Source organism: Brienomyrus brachyistius, chromosome 2, assembly GCF_023856365.1.
Source record: "Brienomyrus brachyistius isolate T26 chromosome 2, BBRACH_0.4, whole genome shotgun sequence".
NCBI classification, from domain to species: Eukaryota; Metazoa; Chordata; class Actinopteri; order Osteoglossiformes; family Mormyridae; genus Brienomyrus; species Brienomyrus brachyistius.
In genome coordinates this window covers 6,649,747-6,675,621 of record NC_064534.1, presented here as the reverse complement: position 1 = coordinate 6,675,621, position 25,875 = coordinate 6,649,747, and positions in this window count along the sequence as shown.

The following is a 25,875-nucleotide window of genomic DNA, read 5'->3' as shown; positions in this document are numbered from 1 at the left end:
TTGTGCAAGTAAAACTCCCATGAGCATATTGGGGGGGGGGGGCAGCAAGATAACAGCAGGTGGCGCCGTAGAGCCAGGACAAGGCTGCAGTGAGTGAGGGCCCATTAACCTGCATTACAGGAACAGAGATGACAGGTTACGCTGTAGCGATGCCTCATTTTAATGGGGAGACGTGGTCCTTTTGGGGTCTGCAGGAGATGGAACCGCCAGCCGCGGCAAAGCCGCCATCTTCCCCGACTCATCTTGTTTAAATCGTAGCACGTTTCCCATCCAAACTGCCTCGGCAACCTTCCCCCGCCTCCCTCGCCCCACGTAGGGCGCCCCGCGCTCCAGCTCAAATTCCCGGCCCGAGTGAGCTGTCTGGAAATTATGACAGGAAAGGTCAGAGGTCAAGAGTACCTCGCTCCCACGCCCGTACCCTACAGAGACCCAGCTACTGCTGCCACCCCATCTGGGTCAGAGGTGCCGGTTCCTATAGGAACCCTTGGGGAGGAGACGGGCAGCGACAAAATCACACCATGGATAAATAAAAGCCGCCAGGCGGTGCGTCCGTGACGATGGGGACGGCTCGCACACACCACCGCCCCGCTTTGCTTCTCCTGCTCGCTCTTGACCTCCTCCTCAACTTGGATTTGAAATATCATCCCTTGTAAAACAGGGGGGAGGCTCTTGCTCAGGAGGAGAGATAATGAATAGAACACAATCGTAAAGTTATCTAGGTAGATTTTTATCGGAGACATTTCTCAGCCTGTTCCACTCTTTGACTCCTTTTGAACTTCTGAAATATCGTCTGTCGGAGATGATAATTACCATTCCGCAGATCACCATTTACTGGAACCATATGGAGCAAGAAAAAAATAAATAAATAAAAGATGCAGGAAAACCAAATTAAATACAGGACCATCCTCAGCGCAATTGTCTTGCATTCCATAAATCTGAAATATTACCTCCACTTTATCTGCCTACTCCCGCTGCTAAAAAGGTAAAAACAGACCATTTGATATTGTTCCTCTGCGTAAATGATTGCCTTTTCTGTTCTTCTAAATTAAAGCTGTTTATTCTCTGCTCGAAAGTCCGGCTGCACTTGAATGATGCCCCTCGTAGCCGTGTTTCCATTTAGCGTAGCTTGAAGCCCAGTCGGTCTCCAAGGTTACAAGAATACAGACCTTGTTCCAGAATTCCAATCCCCTCGTATTTCCAAACAACTTTATTAAACCTTAATTTTCTACAATCTCTCTTGAGTATCTTTTAACAGAACAAATTCTCCATAGGCAAAGCAACATATGTAGCATATGGCTGTTTGCTTAACAAAGCTTTTTTTTTTTTTTAAAGAAATATGATTCCCAATCCATTCTCAACGGTGAATTATAAATGCGTTAAAGAGTGAAAATGCGGTAAAATGTGGCATGTTCGGAGAGAGCAGAGTCGGGATGACGATAAAAAACAGGCAGCCGGAAGCCTTTCCTGCCTCCCTACATTCGGGGGTGTACGGGTCAGGTTCTGTCGAGTTGTTCCACTGCCTCTAATTTGATTTACAGAGTTTATGTGGTTAATTACCGAGACTCCCCTCCTGCGCGATATTTAAAACTGACCCTATATAAGCCGGACAGCTATTTCCTCCTTCTGCGATGATGTGATGCTATTTTGCCGAGAGAACGATAATAATCTATTGTGGAGAGCAGAGTCGGGTTGTCGTTGTGTCTTGGCCCAAAGGCCAGTACAGTGATACTTAAGCCACGGGCCCGGAGTCTGTGTCGACTTTGGGGGGGGGGGGGGGGGGGTTGTGCTGACGTGGGCAGTTTGGAACAAGGGCTGTGCCACATAAACGCTTTTCAGACGGTCCATCCAGACTCGGGCCGCTTTGCAAAGGTTAAAAGGCCAGGGCCATTTCGCTTACGATGACTGCTATGGTCTTGGGGGGGGTATTTTGGGGGGCGGGGGGGTGGGGAAGCTTTATTCACCTGGCCAAGAGCAAGACGTCTGTCCGGTCACCGCCATCGCCGAGGAGAATTACAAAAAAGAGTGATTACCCAGTGACAAAGCGTAACGATCGGTGTTCAGCAGTAACTGAAAAAGCAGACTCTCCGTGTTTTTTCCTGGCATACTACGAAGCTGCCGTTTTTTTTCCACGATGCCCATAAATTCGAGGCGTCCGACACGGTGCCTGCGTACCCGCCTCCCACCGCAGGCGTCCGGGCCACGGCTCATGAGGACTCTTCCTGGTACTGTTTGTGTTTCCATCCCAAGTGGAACGACGCAAAAAGAAAACACTGTGAGCGGAGTGAATTTACAAGACGATTCGGGGCTGTCGTCATCTTAAAGGTTTTATTTAAGCTCTTAGTGATTTTTTGTTTTGTTTTTTTGTTTGACTGGAGGTCAATCGGAGAGCATGTTACATTAAACCAGGTCCAAACAAGCAGCCCAATACTCCCCCGGGTTTTTCCTTGGGACCAGCAGCATCATTTTGAAATGAAATTAATTAACCTTTATTTTCCATTTATACCAGTACGTTGGAATGTGATTGTTTTTGTAGATCCCATCTTGCTCTCATTTTTTAAAGTCATGCACACATACAGAAATTAGGGTGAAGCTTGAGGTCTGAGTGGAGGGTTAAGCATCCATCCATCCATTCATCAAGCCTGGAACATTTTTTCGGGGGGTTGAAGGGGTTAAGGACCTTACTAAGGGACTCACCGGAGATGTAGAAATTCTGTTGAGCAACCTTCTGGTTGCAGGCACAGAGGCCTAACTTACCAGGCCACCCACTCTCTCCCCACCCAACAAATTAATGTAGCAAAAATATTTTCACAAATTATACAGAAAGCAGCAAAACGTGTAAATGAATGCCTCTTACCACAGACGACTCCATAAACACCTACAGGTTATCCTTTCATTTCACTTAAACGACTTAAATGACACCTTCGCCTAGATCTAAAGTGGAGATTACTCTTCCAGCTAGACCCGATCTTGGGATTAGAGTCCGCAGGGCTTTCGGGAACTAATGGGTATTGATTGCGTGAAGCCCCACATGATGCCTGACTCTTCCTGAAACAAGGATGTGCAGTTTTCAGGCTCCATTAAAGGCCCTCCCTTCCAGCTGTGCTCGGCCTGATATCCTGATTAAACACGGCCGTGACTGTACTGAGGGGACAGGAACAGTCAGCAGTTTCTTCAACAATATTTACTTATTATTATTTGCTTGTTGAGGCTGCTGCTTCTTACGTTGGTTGAAGAATAACACTGGCGTATGAATGGAAAGTGCTTTTCTGTCAGCCTTGGAATGGTACCTGTCTTTTTCTCTAAAGGGACACATAAAAACGGAGAAATCTTTCATTTTTCCTGCTAATGTCGGCCGGGGTCCTGCTTGCATCGTCTGCGCGGTCATCCGCCGGATACTGGCACGGCTTCACATGTGGCTCTACTCAAAGCCGGATTTAAAAGTTATTTATCACTGCATTTGTCACCGAATTGTTACTCATAATACAACTGTTATTTCATGTTCTTTAATCGTTGCACTTGGCGTTTTTATTGCGACTCTTTATGGCTGTGAAATACTGGCCGGCTCTTGGGTCTTGTTTTCTTGCCTCGGAGTGGACTGTGTTGTCGTCCCAGCAATGGCGTTAGCAGACTGAGCTCATGTGGTCACTTGGGATCGCCAGTATGATCTCTCTGAGCAGGTGGGTCCCTCCCAGCAGGCCGCCTCCTGGTGGATGAGTGTCGGATTTTCACTCTGCGAGCAGGAAAACTGATTCGCCTTGGGCAGCTTTAACAAAGAGCAGGTTAGGTTGAAGCAAATCAAATTGAGTCTGTGATGCCTGTTTGCATCCTTCAGAGCTGTCAGTCCCAGCTGGTCATTTCTTCTGTAACAAGTACTGTGTTTGGTTCCTAGTGCAGTGATTTGTTCTCACAGCAGTGGCTGGTTCCCAGTGCAGTGGCTGGTTCTCAGTGCAGTGCCTGGTTTCTAGTACAGTGGCTGATTCTCAGTGCAGTTCCTGGTTCTCAGTGCCCAGTTTCCCGTGCAGTGCTTTGTTTCCCAGAGCCGTACCTGGTTCTCAGTGCAGTGGTTGGTTCTCACTGCCGTGCCTGGTTCTCAGTGGAGTGGTGGGTCATCCCCATACATGAACATGGGCCCAGAGCTTGTGGCACTCTTCATCCTGTCTGTTAAGGCACAAAACAAATTTAACATGATTAATCATTGACTGACAGCACAACACAATTTAAATGGCCCCCTGTCTAAGCTTTTGTGGTTCTTTGCCTGTCCTCCTACATGCATGGACCAGGTCTGTACCCATGGCAACAGTCACAGAAGCACAAAGAAGTTTGAGCCCCTTCCCTGTGGAGCAGAAGGTCCCTCTGAGTGCTTTACCCACTAACCCACCCAGCGGAGTAAAACTAACAGTCTTACCCTAAGCAAAGCCAGATGGGTAACCCTAACGCTCTTAACAAAGCAAGTCAGTGTAAGTCAGTGTAACACCACTGGCCTGACCTGGTGCAGTTTGGGATGGAAACACAAACGATTCCCGTTTAAGCCGATCTGCCTGATGGGGCCACATTCAGTGGCAGTAACACTGAGGCCCCTGACGTTTTTACTACCTGAAACAAGCGGCTGATCTTCTGGAGGGATCGTGTGGGAAGCCTGAGGGTTACACCTGGGAGTTATGTGGGGGTGATTGGCACTTTTAGGAGTGAATAAAAACACCGTTCTTTTGGGGGCGGCTGTAATCATGTGACCCGTGAAGAGCAGAATGCCGGTGAACTTTCCACTCTCTCATGGGGGGCTGCTGTGGAGGAAACCACTGAAACCCGCAGGGGGCGAAACGGCATCCTGCGTTGATGGACTTCCAGCGGCCGGGTGCAGAGGGCTGGGTTGGATCGGGTTACTGCAGCTGGTGCGGTTACTACTCCCGTGCAATACCTGGGGACAGAAGAACAAGGCAGAGGCCAAGGAGCTGCTGCACGGGTCACGGCTCCCAGTCTGGCCATACAAGCCAGTGTCTGTAGTCACAGGAAGCTGCTTTCATCACTGTGCTGCGTGCAGAGCAGACGGGGCTGTGCAGCTCACTCATTAGCAGCAGACTGCGGTTATGACTGCGCAGTTCGGAGTTGGATAGACAGAAGGCCTCTCTGACTGCGCAGCACTGCAGATGAGACTGCAGGGACCTCTGGCTGCGCAGTTCAGAGCAGACATGGTAGTGGAGCTGCGCAGTGCAGTCAGACAAGGCTACAAGGCTCTCTGACTTCAAAGCAGACCGCCAAGTCTCTAAGGCTCTCTGACTGTACAGTGCAAACAGCTGAATCTGCAGGGCCCACTGACTGCACAGCGCAGTCAGGTAAGGCTGCAGGGCTCTCTGACCGTACAATGCAGACAGATAGATTTACAGGGTTCTCTGACTGCACAGTGCAGTCAGGTAAGACTGCAGGGCACTCTGACTGCACTGCAGAGCAGCAAGAACTATGTTACTGCACAGAATGGAGTGCACTGCAGACAGGGAGCTTCCTGCCAGGGTGATGGATGAGGTCCTGTGAAGCTCCTAAAGCACATCTGTGTTGAGTACGGCAGGCGGCACAGAAAGGGCACATGTTACATCCCCTCTCCTGATTTAGTGCCTCCCATATTGAAACCTCGTGACCACAGTTCATCCGTTATTCCCTGGAAAGCTGCATTGGAATGCAGAGCCTTTCGAACTTGTCCCACTCTAAAGGTCGCTTCTATCAAGAGGGAGACCCTGAAGCCAGCTCAGACTCTGCCCACACTCCTCCTCTCGGAATCTTTTATCACGGCGCCCCCCGCAGCACAGGAGGGCTCAGCGTTTAACCTCAGCCATGCAAGCGAGAGTCGGCACTGTCAGAAAAGCACGGCGCTTCGCGAGCGATCAAACGGTCAAACGGGATGGGAGGGGAGCATTCCCCCCCTCGGCATGCGGCGTGCGCTGAAAACTGCGCCTCGATGTTCGTGGGCGGGAAAGTCAAACAAGGCAGCAGAAATTCAAATGAAAGGAGAAAAGTGCCGGCTAATTACTCCGAGCGGCTGCCGCGTGAGCTGACGGGCCAACAGGGCCCGGTTTAATCACGGCGCCTTTCTGCACAGGCGGGAGACGGGCCCGTCCTCTTGGGGGCGCCGCCCCACTCATTCCTCCACAAGACAGAGACTAACAGGACCCGGGAAAGACGTGTGGAGCCTTCTGGGGGTGCGAGGGAGACGACCCCGGGAGCAGAGTGCTGCCAGTCGCCGCAAGGCTGGAGGAACCAAACACCTACACAGCGGAGAGAAACACCCCGTTCCAGCCTCTCTGCTCCTCTCTGCCTTGCTGTTCGTTTCCATCATTAAGCATGTGTGTGTGTGTGTGTGTATGTGTGTGTGTTTGGCTCAGCATTTCAGCTCAGTGTGTACACCTGTGCATATGTTTGTCTGTAGGTGTGTGTGTGTGTGTCTGCATGCATGGCTGCATCTTCAAATAAGTGTATATGTGGCTGTTCACATGTTTGTGGGCTCATGTTTATGTGTGTACAGGAAGTGCCCACCGAAATGTCTTCATGTGGGGTATTTTCTGTGCGTGTCCGTGTGTGTCTGTGTGTGTTTGCTACCTCTGGGATGTCTCCACAAGGCTGATGCCTTTCCTACAACTTCCTGTGCTTTCAACTAAAATAAGCCAAAGCCGAATTGCTTTTTTTTGTGCTGAGCGATGATAAGTTACTGTGAAAAAAGCAGCCACTGTACAGACCATTGCAGCTGTGTGCACATTTCCTTCTACTGCTGTGTGTCCCTATGATTTTTTTTTCCATTTGTCTCGTGTGTGTGTGTTTGTTTGTGTGTGTCTGATGGCAACTGAGCCACGCTAATGAGACATGCTATTAGAACCCATTTCTCCTAGTAATTAGCCCGGGAGGTGTTTTGCCCGCTCCCAAAGACCCTCCTGATCTGCTAATTTAATCTCTGGTCTCAAACAGACCAGCGGCAGCCAAACCAGAGCCCGGCTAACCCAGATATATGGGACGGTGGGTAATTTGATTTGGCCGCACGCTGCAGTGCCGAGGTATGGAGCCGCACGTGGGAGAGGCCAGGCGAGGGATGTGACTGGGAGCTCCTGCTGATCCTCCCTGTAACCCGATAAGGTTATGGAGAGAATCTGAAAACAACCATCTATCCAGAGAGCAGAGGGGGATTCCTTGGGATCTGCGAGCAGGAGGGAACGGAGCAGATATCGGCACGACCTGAACCTGTGGCGGAGGTCAGGAGGACGAGGCTGATGGGTGGATCCATTCCCAGCCTCCTCTGCTCTGCTGTTGTGGTATCCATGTGGGTAGTGCTGGCTTATCTGGGAAAAACCTGGAACTGAATGATTGGTAAGAGGGACTTTTTACTGTAAGGTGTTTTCTGAGGGATGGTAAATCCTTCCTTTCTGGGGAAGATCAGAGGCGACTCCAGTCGGCACAAATTCAAGGCAAAGTGGCACACGGAGGTGATGCCCGTGAGGTTCATCTTAGCAGTCACACTGGCACAGCGGAGGGGCTGGGCGCTGCGGGGGGAGCAATCGATATGTGGGCACCCCTCCCTGACTATATCCTACCTAACATTCTCCTTCCCAAATGCATTTTTTTACAGTGTTAAAATCAGACACCATTGATTCATATATCAGAAGGCTCTTGACTTTTACAGAGGAGGCGAATTCTGGCTGAAAAATCAGTTCGATATTTTTCATCTAACCTATTACATACATATTGATATTCGTGTTGTTGGTATAAATTCTCTTTAAAAATGTATGAATCCTTATGACTCTGCTCTCCCTCTCTATTTGCAGCTCTCTCTCTCTCTCTGCAGTCCCGTTGTCATAATGTCACACGGAATGACACTGCAAAGTCATGTTCTCTTCCTGTGTTTATTTTGGGGGCCTCTGCAGCGGGATGTTGGTGGGGGGGGGGGGGGGGGGACCTAGGACAGCGGGCATCTCCATGCCCACACACATGTCACTTAGTTGCTCAGGCTGCCTGGGGTGTGGGAGGGGGACCAAGACACTGTGCGTTCGTGTTTTGCTGTGAGTGTAGTCGTCTCTTATGGTACCTGTCTCAAAACCCTAATTAAGCAGCAGGCAGGCTGACCTGCTGAGGATACAGCCGGCTACCTTCCTCGCTTCGGTTTTCGCTTTCGCGTCGTTCTTTGCCGCACAGGTTATTCGTACCCAGCTCAGATCTTTCCAGAATGCGTAAACGGAGCTGGGAGTTTTGCACAGAAAAAAACAGCAAAAACCTCTCCGAGCCACTTGCCATATGTTTGTTCGGCGACGCGATTCCACGCTGACAGGTATGCGGGGAGTTTGCCGGCGTACCTGTCAGATTAGCGGGCGAGTCTCCGGAATGTTCCTCGGCGTCTCAGTGTAAGAGAGACGCCCCACGCTCAGCCGCTCCTCAGGGCAAGAAGAAAACACCGGAAGATCAACTTGATGTCACGGCGACGCCAGCGACTGAGCGCAGTCGTATCAAAGGCACCGACTTCAGATGGATCGGACTGCCGCTGGAGTGAATAGCCGCAGTGATTTGGCTGGATTATTTCAGAAAACATACCACAAAAAGACCAATGATGCAAAGACGTTTTGGGAAAAGGCGTGGTACCGAGGCAGGGGGGGGTCGACCAGCAGCATATTTTTCACGACCGTTCATCAAGGGAGCCACCAGGAATCGGGGACAACGTCATAGGCTCGTCAAAGCTGACAGCATGATAGGTCAAAATTTTAATGAGCAAATGCTGTTTTGGTGCATTTTGGAAACAGTTACCTTCTAAGTATCTAGAGTGTCAATGCTGAGGCAGACAGACACATACAGTCACACACCTGGGGACCTCCTTCCTAGCAGAGAGCCAGTGTACCCAGTAAAGCCCTGCATGACATCTCATAAACCTCTCAGCAGGTAACAGACCCCACCTGGGGGGTTGGGGTAGGGGCCCCTCCAGGTCTGGCCCTCCTCTCCCCGGACCCAAAATGTTTATTGAGCCAGCTGGTTCTAATCAGGGGGATCCCAAATTCAAGTCAGCCCCCCCCCCCGCGCCCCCATCATCTCCAACAGGCTAATGGAAAGGTCTCGGTTTACATTTCGGTTATCCGGCAAAGCTGCCCATCTGGCTGCTGTGTGACAGAATGACACCAGCTTTGGGGCTGCCAGGGGCACCTGCAGGCTGCGTCTGTGCCCCGTCTCTCCCATCAACGGGCAGCTTCAGCCCAGCTCAGGCCCGGCAGCAGCTCGCCCTGCCTAGCTGCACTGCACTGGCTGCATTCCATCTGCACAGAGGTCAGATACACAATATGGCAGCTACACAGTCAGACAGTTTCACAGTCAGTCTAATACACAGTCAGACGGTTTCACAGTCATTCTAATACACAGTCATACAGTTCCACAGTCAGTCTAATACACAGTCAGACAGTTCCACAGTCATTCTAATACACAGTCATACAGTTCCACAGTCAGTCTAATACACAGTCATACAGTTCCACAGTCAGTCTAATACAGTCATACAGTTTCACAGTCAGTCTAATACACAGTCATACAGTTCCACAGTCATTCTAATACACAGTCAGACAGTTCCACAGTCAGTCTAATACACAGTCATACAGTTCCACAGTCAGTCTAATACACAGTCATACAGTTCCACAGTCAGTCTAATACACAGTCAGACAGTTCCACAGTCAGTCTAATACACAGTCATACAGTTCCACAGTCAGTCTAATACACAGTCATACAGTTTCACAGTCAGTCTAATACACAGTCAGACGGTTTCACAGTCATTCTAATACACAGTCATACAGTTTCACAGTCAGTCTAATACACAGTCAGACGGTTTCACAGTCAGTCTGATACACAGTCAATCTGATACACAATACGACAGATAGTCAGTCTAATACACAGTCAGACAGTTTCACAGTCAGTCTAATACACAGTCATACAGTTTCACAGTCAGTCTAATACACAGTCAGACGGTTTCACAGTCAGTCTGATACACAGTCAATCTGATACACAATACGACAGATAGTCAGTCTAATACACAGTCAGACAGTTTCACAGTCAGTCTAATACACAGTCATACAGTTTCACAATCAGTCTAATACACAGTCAGACGGTTTCACAGTCAGTCTGATACGCAGTCAATCTGATACACAATACGACAGATAGTCAGTCTAATACACAGTCAGACAGTTTCACAGTCAGTCTGATACACAATATGACAGATAGTCAGTCTAATACACAGTCAGACACACAGTCTGATACACAGTAAGTTTGAGACACAATCAGTCTTATACACAGTCAGATGCACAGTCAGTCTAATATAGTTAGTCTGATACACAGTCAGTCAGACACAAAGTCAGATACATGTTTAAATACACAATTAGACAGATACACAGTCAGAAGCACAGTCAGATAGACAGTTAGTCTGCTACACAGTCAGACATGCAATCAGAAACCCAGTCAGTGTGATAACCAGCCAATCAGATTCACAGTCTGATACATGGTCAGTCAGATACACAGTATTATAGGAGAGACTGTATCATAGAAATCTGACGACTCTTCCGGTGTTCATGTGGATTCTGGGGCTGATTATTCCGCTGTCAGACTTCAGGGACTGTGGGGTGGTGGTGGGAGCTTGTTTCATGCAGCTCTTGTCCCCGTCAGGACTGATCAAGGCAGAGTGAGCATGCTGCCACTCTCTGTGGCCCTTGGGGGGGTCTTGGGGGGGCATTTCTCCCTGTCAGGATGAGCATGACACAGTGGGAAGCCACAGCCGGCAGCTCAGGTCAGAGGACAGTTGGGGAGGGGGGGGGCGTCTTAATGTCTCTGAAGGGGGTGGGGCCGAGAATCTGAGCGTCAGTGTGTGCGGGAACAGCACCAGCATTCCCATATTATCACGAGGACACTGTCCACGTGCACATGTACGGGGCAGGACCTACACCTGCAGAAGCTCATCTAGGGTTCCAGCCCCCTTGACCTATGACCCTAAATATTGTTTGACCCCCCGGTCCTACCAGCAAGAAATAGGACTCCCTGCCCATCCCTTAGCATGTAGCAGCTGCCATTCCTGAGCATAAAAACTCCACCACCCCCCCCACCCCAGAGAACACACCGTTCCCCTGGACTCTGCTGGACTCCACCATTTGCGGTGGGATTTATCTCGACTAATGCGTCCTGTCAGGGATCGGATTCCCCCCGGATCGATACGCTCGTAAATAATATGGAAGGAGATGCTTTTATTAATTTTAGCAACATGATCCTTCCTCCTCCGTGCACTTCAGGCACTGTGCCACCCGGAGGTCATGTGACACCATCGGTACCGGGAGCAAACTCCCCAGGTTCAATGCAGAGGAGGGACCCCTGATTGGTCCATCCCCATGGTGGAACCCAGCCGAGGTCACGGGCGGCCAGCTGGTTCTTGCTGGGATGGTGACTCTCATCGGAGCGGTATAAATTCCTTGGTGTCGTTACCTGCTTTCAAACATTTAAAGAACCACCTATGAATGCCGGAATGCGAGTCGGCACTGTGCTGTTTTGCTACCACTGCCTTTGCAAAAGGTTCTAAATCTGAGGAGCATTAAAGCCTTTTTTCGGTGTGCAGGCGTTCGGGAGGAACCCAGGGCCTCCGCCGCCTCCTTTCTCTCCCTCTTCATTTATGGCATCTGCGATGCGCTCGGCTGCTCTCCTGCTTGCGGGCTGCAGTGCTGTTTCATTTCTGAATTAGGCCTGGGGGGGTGGGGGCGCGTCGAGGGCACAGACGGAAAACTCTGCACACATGACCGTCTGCGATGTTCCCACCCCCTGTGCCGGCAACAGACAATCTGAGGTCCCACTCAAGGCCTGCAGCCCCACCCCAAGTGCCTCAGATCTGATTGGTGGAGGGAGTCAGCTACAAAAGTGTCACCTGGGCACAGTGGCCTGGCATTAAGGGAAGGGTAATAGCTCCTGTTTTTGCCCCTAACCCCCACCCCCTAGCACATTTCAGACACTCTGGACTCCCAATTGGATTGCTGATGTCACTTCCTGCTACCAGGCTCTCAAAGGACTGTGGGAAACGAGTCACGTGTTAACTGACTGCCTGCCCCAGTTCTGTGACATCACCAGCCCCTGTCCATAATTCCAGGTTTTTAAAATGAATATATGCTCTCCAAATGAATAATTTAAAACCATGGAAATTCTCAGGTTTCCATAGATGCACTTTCCCAGGGAACCTGGCCTGTTTCTCGGCGCTCGGACAGAGCCGCTCCAGCGGGGATCAGTGCCTTTCGGCACCGGTCCTCCTCCTGAGTGCTGCTGACACGCCAGCGCCGCCGCACAGCCGGCTGGGGGGACTGCGTGTGAGTTCTGATCCACGTCGACCAAACCAGCAGTGGCAGACTTTTTTTTTTTGCCATTTGGGCTGTAAATGGTGACATAATGCTTATTTCTAGGTCGTCTAGGTTGTATTTCACCTGGAAGTGGGCGCTTCTCGGAATTTCAATGAGACACTTATTCCCCAGGGGGCGAAGGGGGTTACGGCACGAGGGGAAGTTACGTTTTGTTTTTGGGCAAGGGGGTCGGAGAACGATGGCAAATCTGCGTAACGACAGGAGGGGAGAGTTTATGAATGAAGAGGCGTGTCATGCAAAGGTGGTGGTGGGGGGGGGGGGGTGTCAGCAGATAAAGCTTTGGGTGGGGCACCCTGAGCCGTACACAGGGGGGGTCAGTGAATTCCAGGCCTCTGCTGCAACAAGACATTTTCTGACTCATCTGCCCACACCATCACGCTCCAAAGTGACTTTGAACGGACGCCAATGCACTCCGGCACGCCCCCCCCCCCACCACGCACCCGGCCCCAGATTGTGGCGAGACCCGGGGGCCTGACCTGGATGTTGTGGTCATTTATACTCGCGTTAAGCTTTTAATTGAACCTCTTAATACATTAAGGGCTCCAGTTACATTAAAAAGCTACACCCCCCAGACCAGATGCGATTAATCAAGCCGGCCAAAGTGGGGCTGGGGGGGAGGACTTTGCCGGTGGGGGAACGGTGTGATAGGGACGCTCCGGGGGCTTTAATAAACACTTTTTCTTTGACTAGCAGTCGTACCGATGCCACGCTGTTCTCGCCTAACCTGCCCCCAGCCCCCCCACTTAGGAAACACAGATGAAGGAGGACGGTCCAAAGGACGGATCCAGGGACGGATAAATCGAGACAGTCCCTGTGGACCGCGAGATAAAGCCGTTGCTTTGTCACTGAGACAGGTTTTCCATGTGACACGGACAATTAGTGTGTGGATGGAGCCGTAGCTCACACACACACACGCATACAGACACACACACACATGCAGGGTGTACCTATCCTTTTGGGGCCCGCTCATCAACTTCTATAGGAAAAATGCTAACGCTAACTATGACAACCTTAACCCCCACCCTGCCCTAACCATAACCATAAGTAACCAAGCAAAATACAAGAGTTTTTGCATTTTTAGTTTTTTCATAGCAGTCACCGATTTTTATAAAATAGAATTTTCCCTTATGGGGACCAGGAAACGGATCAGAGGATATTTATCGGATATTTATCACGTTATGGGGACATTGTGTCCCCATAAGGATAGGTATACCCGCTCATACACACACACACACAAAGCAAAAACATGGGAAAGCTGCCATCTGTCACAGTGCTGTAGTGCTTCCTTACTGCCTGTCCTGATTGATGTGGCCAATAGACAGACAGAGGCAGCTCAGCTCGATACCCAGCCACGGCGGCCAAAAGTGCTTCTCCCCACTGCTCCTAGGGGTCCATCTCCATGCCCCCCCGTCCTCTGATATTAAAGCGTGGGGTGCAGCTTCCCAGCCCCTAGTCTTATTGGCCTCTTTCCATCTTTCTTTCCAAAACATTTTATCATTTGGGGTCCTTCCATTTCAACTCCCATTATGACCATGGTCATGCTCAAAATAGTGTCTATCGATCTCTCTGGGGTATCTAGACTCAGGGTCCTCAAAGAGGCTGGGGGTTCTGACGGGACCTACAGCTGGTGGGGGGATCAAGCTTTACACCACTGACCCCCCCCCCAGTTTGGCCAACAAAAACGCGAGTTGCTTAAGAGATGTTTGGTCACGTGACAGGATGTTTTTCTTGGGACATTTTTTCATCGGAGAACCCTGTCTGACACTCCCTCTCCGGGATTCCCACAAGCCGCCTTCAGGTCCTGATAATCTCCAGACCAGAGGCGGTCTGTGAGGTGCGCGGTCTGGATTCTCCCTGGGATAGCTGCTCTAGGGTGGTGGGCAGGGCCAGTAGGAGGCAGGCGGAGAAGGCTGATCCCCAGGGACCAGGAGCCAGATAAGAAATGGAGATGGGACGATGATGGGCTGTCTGGGGGGGGTCACATGATTGGCAGTTGCGTGCGGTGCGACCTTGCCGCTGGGCAAATCTCTGTGCCCGCCCCCTGTGCAGGTGTGGGACCGGAGCCAGGTACCACTCGCTGTCTCTCTCACTCCCGGGGGGCAAGCGATGGCGGTCCATCCATATTTTCCACTGGTTTGATATCATGCCCCACGGCACATGTCCCAGACAGAATAGTGTGGTCCCCCCCCCTCTCCCAATCCTGCCCCCACACTTGACTTTAAATCCACGCTTCAGCACATGTGTCTGTCAAACTGGCGGAGCGGGGAGGCGCGGCGGAAATCGGGCGGCCTTACCGCCACGGACAGGGGTGGGGGGGTCCTGCTTACATTAGAATTAATATCAGAGAGGAGGTGGGCTGCGGCGGGTGGGAGGCAGCGAGAGAGAAGCGACAGCAGCCTCAGAAAAATCTACTTTCTCTTATTATTTTGTATGTTCTAGATGCCAGGGCAGCAAAAAAATGGTTTACAATCAATACGCTAATGGGTGCCGATGGCTAACTGCTCCCCCCAGCCAGAGAGCGAGTAAATGGCGAGTAAATGAGAGCGCTGCCTGTGCCGACCTCGGTGTCATCACTGGTGTGGCCAGCGGGGGGTGTGTGATGACCTCGCGGAATGTTCCGGGTCCACTTGGGTCTCCATGCCATGTTTTTTCTTGTAGTGGGGATGGTTTAAGAACACATCCAGATGCATTTCCAGAACGTTCTAGTGTCCTTAGAGCGACACAGATGTGTGAGATGAAGGTTATTGTGTCTCTGGCTATTTTGGGGGAACGGAGCTAGCAGAGAGCGCCATAATGTCCCCCAGGTCGCCAAAACATTCAGCTTGTCGTCCAAAAGGGAGCCGAGCCTCATCTCGGTGGAGATGGTGAATTAGCCGCCATGTCCTATCAGAGCTGCACGACAAAAGGACACGTTAATGACGGCCCTTATCAAGGAGTCGGACCGCACCACATTAACAAAGGAAGCACCGCTTTTCATCTCCGATGTTTGCCGCCCCTCCCTCACCGGCCCCGTCTGCACCAGGGGACCGGCACGTCACATGACACGGCAGCAGAAGTGTACCGGAGGCGGACATACAGTTTACTGGCCTTTTATATGTTTACCTAAAAGGGAATTTCAAGTGACTTGGGTCTGTTGTGTTCACAGCCCTTAGGAAATGCATGGGCAAGAACACACACCCCCCCCCCCACACACACACACACACACACCGCACACACACAGACACGCACACAACACTCACACCACTTACATCATGCACATTCTGCAAACACATCACATATACACACCACATGTACACATACGTACGCACCAAATGCACATTACGCACACACACTGCACACACCACATACACACAAAAACACAGACCACAAATGCATCACATACATTCCTCACACATGAACACAATACACACCACACACATCTCAAACACACACCTTATCCACACTAGACAACTGCCAACGCACCACAAAAACGCCAGTTCTTTAACCTCACCAGTTCTTTAACCTTTGACATTTTTACATAACATGTAACACTGAGTATAACATTCTGCTTTACATTTTAATTAATTTTGTTCTGTTTCATTCCCTGGGCACAGAGGGGATCGTTCTGTTTTTTTTTTTTTTTTTTTGGGGGGGGGGGGGTGCTTGATGATATTTGACTGTCCTCTCAAGCAGTAAATCTGGGTAAATTTTCGACCTGCTATAAGATAAGAGCATCCCTCTATTAAACCTCATCCACTGTGGATGCCACTCAAAGCTCATATTTCTAATTTTTATATTAGAAACATCGCACATGGGATTTTGTGTGAATGTTCTCAGAGAGAGCTAATAATTACCATGATCGTTACACTGCACAGAGGTGAAGTAAGCTAGTGGAAATGCGGCGTATGGTTTTAGTGACACGCCCCCACCGACACTGTCCCCGCAGTGATGTAGGTGACATGTGATGTGCACCCAGTGTTTGGGAACAGCATCATTAGCCAGGGCTAAACAAACTGGGGTCCCAGCTCGGCCCCACAGGTGACCCCATGCTCCACTCCGCCAACACCTCCGTCTAATTGCCCAGTGGCTCCTCTCACCTCGCTTGCTCTTCGTCCTCATCATCCTCCTCCTTGCCTGGTGCAGCTACGCACCACGAGGAATGCTTCTGAACTGCCAGATAAACAGCACTGGGAAACGTCATAATGGCACGTCTTCCTCATCAAGGTAACGCTAATTAAGCTCATGGAAAACTCTGGAGAGAGTGCTTATTTTTAAAGCCAGCCCTCGGATCTCACTGCCTCAGTTTTGCATAAAGTCCGATGAGCCGTTATGAGTCACCATACAGCCAATGACAGCAAACCGCACTGCTCTGTCTCTTTAGGAAACAGGTCACCAAACCTGCCACCTCCCCTCCACGGGCAGCTGGAAAAGCACGTCATTAGGGCTCTTAGATTCTTTACCTCTCGCCTCTGACTTAGAGGAGCTGACACCACAATGACAGTGTGGTCATTTTGGGGTCTGAGCACTATGCTGCCCTGTTCCAGGTCTGGAGACAGTCCCTGGGAGACAGTTAAGAAAGCTGGCTGGATGCACATGTTCTTCTATGCACACTGACCCTACTGTACGACCTTGTGCTTGTATAAACACTAATCCTACTGTAACCCTCATCCTGCTCTACTCTCCCTGCTGAACACCCTCATTCTGCAATACTCACCCTATTGTACATCCTCATTCTGCTCTACTCCCCCTGCTGTACACCATAGTCCTGCTCTACTCACTCACTCCATTGTAACCCTCATACTGCTATACTCACCCTACTACAACCCTCATCCTAGTATACTCACTCACCTTGCTGTACGCCCTCTTTCTGCTATACTCACTCACCTTGCTGTATGCACTCATCCTGCTATACTCACTAACCTTGCCGTACACCCTCTTCCTACTATACCTAATCACATTTCTATATGCACTCCTCATGCTACACTCACTCACCTTGCTGTACTCCCTCGTCCTGCTATACTTACTCACCATGTCATACGTCCTTGTTCTGCTACACTCACACTGTAGTATATCCTCATCCAGCTATACTCACTCACCTTACCGTACCCCCTCTTCCTGCTATACTAACTCACTTTACTGTACTCCTTCTTCCCACTATACTTACTCACCTTGCCGTACGTCCTTGTTCTGCTACACTCACATTGTAGTATATCCTCATCCAGCTATACTCATTCACCTCACTGTTCACCCTCATCCTACTATACTTACTTACCTTGCTATACGCCCTCATCCTACTATACTTACTCACCTGGCTATACGCCCTCATCCCGCTCTGCTAACATTCATACAGGTTGTTGGCCAGTTCAGTGATCTCTGACCCCTCAGCGTGCTGGGCCTTACATCCCCGTCCCAAACCTGTTGGGATACCCGTCCTGCTCGTCCTCCAGCACCCGCACACCCCCGTCTGTGACAAACCAGCAACCCTTCCTACACGCCGCACCGAGGACAGTCCTTTGCACTGATGAATGTTAGGTTGCTCCATAATGGCTGTTCTAGCTCCATTTGTCTCCCTTTAATTCCTGCTCTCTTGTCAGAGTTATAAAGAGGCCGCTGGGGTCTGATGGTGTCCAGGGCAGGTCTGGTGCCTCTGGCTGACCTTCTGAGGGTCTTTAATGAGATTACTGATGAGAAGCTCCAGCTTGTCGCATTCCTTCATAGCCCAGGGTTACAGCTCGCTGTCTGCATAATTACCCGCGGTCGTTTTTCCTGCGGCGAATCGAGCGGCCGTATGTCAGGGGCAGAAGCTCAGGTCCTGCAACCCCCCCCCCCCCCCGCCCCCCCATCCTCCTCATTTCTCTCCATCCCTGATTTGTTCTTCCTCTTTTTTGAATTAACATCCCTCCATCTTGACCAGTCTGTTTAGAAACAAACGTATGAATGTAATGAGCATGACAGCCCAGCCTGGAAAACTCAACTCGGAAGTTCTGCAAGGTGTCACAGGCTGTGTGCATTGGGGGCATATAGTGGGTTCTATGTTATACTGGTCTAGAGCACCCTCTGGATTCTCATACCTATTTAGGACACCATTCCTTATCCTGGTTCCCACTCTAAACATTTCTCATCACAACCTCCAAGGTTCTGGACATGAGGAATACCCGCCACCCAACCCTCTGCCCAGTTCCTCTCGTTTTCCTTCAAGCTTTCCTGCACACAAGGCACATCTGATTCCTATAGGCGGTGGTGTGGGGTTACCGCTGGTGGTTTTCATTTGTAAGAAATGTTCACTGTTCACTACTGGTGGCTGAAGAAATTTGTGTGCGTAGTGCTTTTGGGGACATTTCTTGGTTTATATGGTGGCGTCCAACAAACTAAATAAATCCAAGATTAAAGGTCTGAGCAGAATGATGCCTTTTCCTTGTGGAGCCACATTCAACAATTTCTTTTCTATGCACAGGTTCCTTCCACCACTGAACTCAAAAATAACAATATTACACGTATGACAAAGTCCCACTAAATGACAAAGGAGAACTTGTATCACCTTCACACATAATCTTCTGCCACCCTGATTGGCCACATGAATCACATGGACCTTCTGAGAAAACGCCCCAAGCAAAGTGACCCTAATGTTGGGCCATCCCATCCCAGAACCATTGATGTTTGAAATGCAGCTAAGTAGGGTGTCCATCAGTAAGTCCTCTGTCTACCTGGGCTCCGCCCCCTGCCTCCCCAACCCAATTATTCTGTTCTTCAGGACCCTCCCAGACCAAATAGATTGGCCAGAAGGTATAATTTCCCTTTGAGTGTCATTCAGCATGAGCGCCTGACACCGTCCCCCTGGCCTGACCACAGCGCAGCTCTGACTGATGATGGAATGGGGGACATCTCGCCTCTTTTGTTAATCTGCAACATGCTAACAGACGAGAGGGGGCAGTGGGGGATGTCCACAACATGAAAGTTTAATGTTAATATGCAAAAAGATGAATGTACTTAAATACCAGGAGGTGTGTAAAGTGTGAAAAATGAGACAAATAAATAAACTGCTCATATTTGCTCCACATTTTTGTCAGTTTATATACATAAAGATAACTTCATGCATCTATGCATGCCATGCCATTTTTATAATGAAATAATAATAGTATACAGTATACGCACGCATCATTGGGTATGCCTGCACACATGCACGCATTAGTCCATGCGTAAAATCGCTTACACCGCGCCCCCGAGCAGCAGCAGTCCAGCTCCTGGCTGCATCCCCAGCCGCAATCCCATACTTGCATGTTTGCAACATTCCGCACGTCACCCCCGTACGACAAAACAGCCGCTGAATGACTGCAGACCTTCTCTCTTTTACGGAGATGTGACCATGAGGAATGGAGCAAAATCAAAACGAGGGAGCACTTTGCGGCGGGAAAAAAAGAGCTACATTTAGTTTCCATCGATCCATTCTGTGTCTTTTCCTTTAAATAGAAGCAGAACAATGTAAAGAAATAGCAGGGGCTCTTTGTGTAAAGACCACGGCCGAGTTTACTGCTCTGAGACGGACTTTGTAATTACGGCAGCAGATGTTGGAGGCTGTCTCCACTGTAATACATGTCTTTTTTTTTTGCTTTTCTGATCTCCCTAGGGAAAGGGGAACCTTCCCCAAATGACCCAGAGGCTTGTGCTCTTAAACTGGAGCTTTCGGGTCTATATTACTGTCCCTCTCCTCCCAGGCCCCAGGGCCGGCCCGCTCCCTCCCCAGCGAGGATCGGATGTCCGCACAGCAGCAGAGGGGGCCCAGCGCCGAACAATGACGCCATTATGAGCACCGGTGTCTCCGCACGAGTCCCCGGCACCACCAAGCACGCTGGCGTAGGGGCAGCGCTCCGCCGATAGAAGGACGGCGTTTCTGCTGAAATAGACTGAAAGCTGCCAAAAAAACAGCTGACTCTTGCTCTTCGGAATCATGTGGTGTTAAAAAAAGAGCATTAATTACACCCTTAACCCGCGAAGTGAGAGATAATCCTGCATAACTCCATCTCTATTGACTGTAGATCCGTCCTCAGGAATCTTGCATTTTGTTAAAGGAGAAAACGGAGCAATAAGGAAACATCTGAGTGACGCCGAGCAGCATGAAGGGCAGGGGCTCCGCCGGGAAACTGCTGACCAGGTCACTGATTTAAGTTTAGGGAGAATTATAAACATATACTGCATACACCGGACTGATCTCACCATTCCAGAGTGAAGTATTCATGACTTCTCAGTGCTTCGAAACATCCATTATTTAGGCTCTGGACAATTGAGTTTTAGGTAAACTGGAAAATAAATAATGTATAAAACCGGCCTGCAGGCGGTGAGTCTCCAAAGATGTGTTTTGTTGACAAATCCCTAAATGTTGAGAGCGGGGTCAGTACCTCTGGCCGCCACAGCGAGAGCATCATAAGATGAATTGTCTCATAGCCCCTATCATCGTTTCATCATTAGCTCACACATGTGTAGGCATGTGGGATCAGCTAGATGTAAATATGGCAGAAAACCAAACAGAAAAGTAGTACAGAGACAACCTGTACTGGACCAAATTTCACCAGTTCAAGAGCACGGCAGTTTAACCCCTAATTTGCTTCAGAATTAGCCTAGTCCATATTAAATGAGGTGTGTCGCAGGGGGCACATGCAGGGGCAGAAAGCTGATTGGTTCCCAGAGTGCCGCCTGTCTTGTCACTCACCAGTTCAAAACATCATATTACCTAATGATTAGGACTCTCTTGTGCCTCTCCCCCACCTCAAACGAATCCTAGAATCAGCCCTGCTGAATAAGCATGTCAACTAATTTAGCATACAAACTAAACTTATACATATGATTGATGACACAGTGATGATGATGATGAAGGTGAGGAGGAGGATGATGGGCCAGCCCACCATCTCAGCACTCTTCTCGTTGTGCTGTGTAGATGCAGTTTTCAGCTCAGCAGTCCAGGCGAAAGGTCCAACTGAGGTGAAATAGGACATGCGAGGAGACACGCAGGTGTCTGTAGATGTGCTAGCCAAACAGGTGGATCGCTAAAACCAACACTACATGCCTGAATGTAAGGCAGACTCTGAATGGATGACCCTAAAGATGGTTCATTAGCAACAAAGCAAAGAATCAGTTGAGCCCTTGCCTGGCACCTGCCTGAGCTCATGGCGTTACTCATTTAAATGTAGCTCTTGGTGACCTAAACCTGCAGACAGAAAGCTTCCTGTCATGTGGAATTTCCCAGGATGTAGCTGGAATAGAGAAGCGTGACCTTCATGGCAGAGGGTGGCTGGCTGCTCCACCTCAGCTCTGAAACGTCCGATTGCTGTAATGATTCAGACAGGAAGCCACCGGCTTGTAAGCGTCCCCGTCGCTAATCGAGGGGAAACCTCCAAAGATCCTGGAAGCCGGGAGCTATCTGCCGTGCCGTGAATTGTTAAGCCGTAATGAGTTTCTGAAGATCATTTTGCACGTGATCAAAATAAGAGAATGTGAGTTATGGACTGGAGCTAGAACTTATCTTATACTATATCCTATATTTAATCACCATCATTACATGGAGGGGTGACTGTTTTCCTCCCAGCTGCCACTTCTTCTATAAAGTAGGAGCCTGTTACATACCTTCCATATCCACTGATCTGGACAGAGGTTCACCGTTATGCTCTTAGTGTAATATTAATGTGTATTTGCACAGGGCCATTTAAAGCAGACATATTGCCCAATTATACAGGCAGTCTACTCTGCCCCCCCCCCCCCCCCCCCCCCGCCCCCCCCGAGCTGCTTAGACGTTAGACGGCAAGGCCCCACTAAGATCGGACCTAAAAGACCCCACTGAGATCGGACCCGGTCCATTAGCGGCGAGGCTATTTGCCACCTCATTAGCAGCCAGGACCACCTCATTCGGATAGACCACCGAATGTGAAACCCGACCTAAACATCTTCGATCGCTGTGGATGTATGCCCAACCCCCCCTCCCCCCCCCCCCGCCCAACTCCCTCCACCACACAGGGGCTGGGCAACAATGCAGGTGAAGCATTTCCTTTAGCGCTAATTTCCTTAGCCACTTCCTGTTTTGCCTCGGCAGGAAGCACAGGTTAACTCAAAGGCGTATGCTGGCGAGTGCGATTTGCTGCCTTGAGATTAATAACTGTACCAGTGAAGCGTATTAAGCTACAGGACGTTGGCAGAGTAAATGTCAATATGCTATAAACAGAAAACTGTGGTCATTCCATGTAAATATTTGGTTAAGCTCAATCTCTTTTTAATCTAATGAATTTCTATTGCCATGTGTTAAGTTAAACAAATATTACATCCTTTTCCCTGTGTCCTTGATGCTGAGTGGATGTCTGACTGTTAGGTGCACTGAACGTTGAACGTGCTTCAGGATGATCTCCAGAGCCACAGGCCATGAACAAACCAGGCCCTGTAGCCCGGCGTCATCGGGGGTTGGCTTAACTCGCAACCGTGTTATCAGCCAATCACGATCTCTGCAGCTGAGAAATGTCATTGGCTACTGGCACAGTGCGGATGGGGGTGTTCTTGTTGGCCCTCCCGGGGACCCAAAGTTTGAGATATGGTGGCCGTCCAGAGTAACTCCCCCCCCCCCCAAGAAACCTGTTACACACAGGAAGGCATTGGTGCATAGGTTTAGCATGGGGTTTAAGGTAGAACACAGGAAGGCATTGGTGCATAGGTTCAGCATGGGGTTTAAGGTAGAGAGGAAGCAGATGCATGAAGAAGGTGCAAGGATTTGTGTGTGTGTGTGGGGGGGTGCTCAATCTTTGCTCCAACAGGCCAATCCCCTGGGTATGGAAAGGGCTTCCTCTCAGCTAGCCGAACCTTCAGCTCATAATCAAAAAACCCACCCTACAATTTGCCAAGCCGGCTATCAGCAGCTCCCCCCCCCACCACCAACCAGCTCCCACCGCCACCTCCACAAGCCGGCGGGGGAGCCTCCAGACGAGGAAGAACAAAAGCTGATGTGAGCTTCCTTTGTCTCATCCCTGTGTGATTCAGCGAAGGGTCTCTCTTCCCTTTCAGGCCCGACACCTCCTCTGGCTGATCTGAGATCTGTCAACGCCTTCCTTGCCAGTGAGAATCATTCATCACCCGTAAAGAGCTGAGCCACTGTACCACGGCAGAAACTAATTAATCAATCAAACTTTATTTTTCGCAAAGCTCCCTTCACAATAGGTTTCCTGTAGAGGCTGTCTGAAGTAAATGAGCCTCATGCCCAGGTCTCCTTCCCCGGGACCGGACCTTCACAATGGACTCGTTGTGTCGGTTTCCCGACCACGGTGCTAAAACACTGGACCCAGTAGGGTTTTGAAATGTCCATCCACCAACGGGTTTCCCCCTGGGGTAACACTTTTGGAAAAATACCACCGCTGGGGGAATTTGCAGGCTAAAGTCCAGTACGTTCCACAGTCGTGGTTCTGTCTTCGATTTCAGGCCGAACGGCATGAAAACTATCGCTTGCGGCCTTTATCGGCGTCATGTGGCTCGGCCGGCAACAGGCGCTGCGGTGCGTGAATGTGAACAGCGGGGCGTGATTAGTGAATAACAATTGTGAATATAATCGCTGGATCAATAGTTAGCGGCTGGAAAAATTACAGTCAGGACGCTTATCCAGATATTGTGAAATGTGCAGGGGCCTTCTACCACAATAAATCTATGATTGGCCATGGGGGGGTGTGTAAATATCCAGTTTTATTATTTTGCCTGGTGCTGTGGATCTGACAGTTTATTCTGTTTTCGGAAACATGGCCGCCGTCTTGGTGGCGATTGGCCCACGTGACCTGGCTGTCTCTAGGGCATGCTGGCCACTTTTTTGCCAGTTCCCTGGACCCCACATCTGTTTGGTTTATCTGAAATAGACAAGCAGGGGGAGGCCAGGCAGGTCTCAAGGCCACTGTTAGCCTTATCGTGACTGAAGGCATACTCCCCCCACCCCCCCGGTATTGATTAAATCTGTTTAAACAGGAAGGCCATCACGCCCCAGGGCAGGCAGTGGGGGGGGGGGGGGGGGGTCGGGGTGGTCACTGAGCTGGGCTAGGGGCCTTGGGGAGTGAGAGGCGGGGGGGGTGAGTGGAAATATGAACAGCCAAAGTCTGATACCACCCTTTGGGAACAACACAGAAATGCACACACACACAAGGACAGAAATCCTACGCACACAGACACACACCTACGCTCACAGACACACACACACACGCACACAGACACACACCTACGCCCACAGACACACACACACACGCACACAGACACACACCTACGCCCACAGACACACACACACACGCACACATACACAGACACACACCTACGCTCACAGACACACAACACATGCTGCTTTATGCCTTCCCATCACAGCCAGGAATCTCCCGGTGTTGGGAATGTCCCGCCGTGACGATTCCCGCCCACGTAAACAAACAGCCACACGCACAGGTATGTGGAAGCAAACCCACACACGCGCCTTTGGAAGAAAGAGGTGCGGTTCCACCCGGCGATAATGTGAATTTGTGTGTTGGGCTTACAGGCCTACAAATAAACAAACGGATTACTGTGTCGCGTCAAAAACGGTGCAAAAGTTAATTCAGCACTGTGGAATGTTACAGAGAAAGTCGGCTTCGAGGCTGGGGGATGTGGCGTGCTGCAATGGGCCTGATCTCAGGGCTTAAGATCTGTTTTGTTCATGGATTACCTCAGCATCTGTATGTGGTTGTGTGTGTGTGTGCGCACTCCTGGCAAACAGATGCATCCCAACAGGGCAGGACATACGCGATCGCCTCGGGAACCATTTCATTAGGGGGCGCTATAGAGCAACTGACACATTACAGTTTTTTTTTCATTGTTTAGCTACTTTTCCTGTGAAACAGCAACAAGAAAGCCAGGTTTCAGCCAGATACCCTGTGGCACTGAAATGTTTTTAATATAAATAAGGGTTCCCCAGTTCCGGTCCGGGAGGGTCAGAATCCTACACAGGTTGCAGATTTTCCAGTTCAAACACACCACCTTAATCAGTTACCATTTAATCAATAACCAAGTTTAGTAGGTCTGTCTGAGTAAGGAAATCAGCAGACCATTTTGCAAACTGGTCCGCCTGGACTGGAACTGGGGAGCACTGCTATAAACATTTGGACCTCAACAGTAATAATCTAGGGTCCCAAAACACGCTACGTCTCAGCTCCAGTTCACAAACACGCACAAAAAACATACGTTATTCCATCTGGACACACCCCCCCCCCAAAACAAAATGGCCATGTTCTCCCCAAGCAAACACGTTTCGAATTAGGCAGATTTTCCTGTGTAACTGAGCCCTCCTGGCTGAGCTGCCAGGGGGGCAGAGGGTGAAACATGGGGGCTACAGGGGGGCGTCACACGTAATTAGTGTGATAACGTATCAAAACGAGTGCCGGTAACACGATCGATGGCATCGGTCCAGATGACCGACTGGTAATGTGAGACGGGGGGGACATCAGAACCGGTGCTGTGTGGTGAAAGCGAATCCAAATATTTTCAGCGT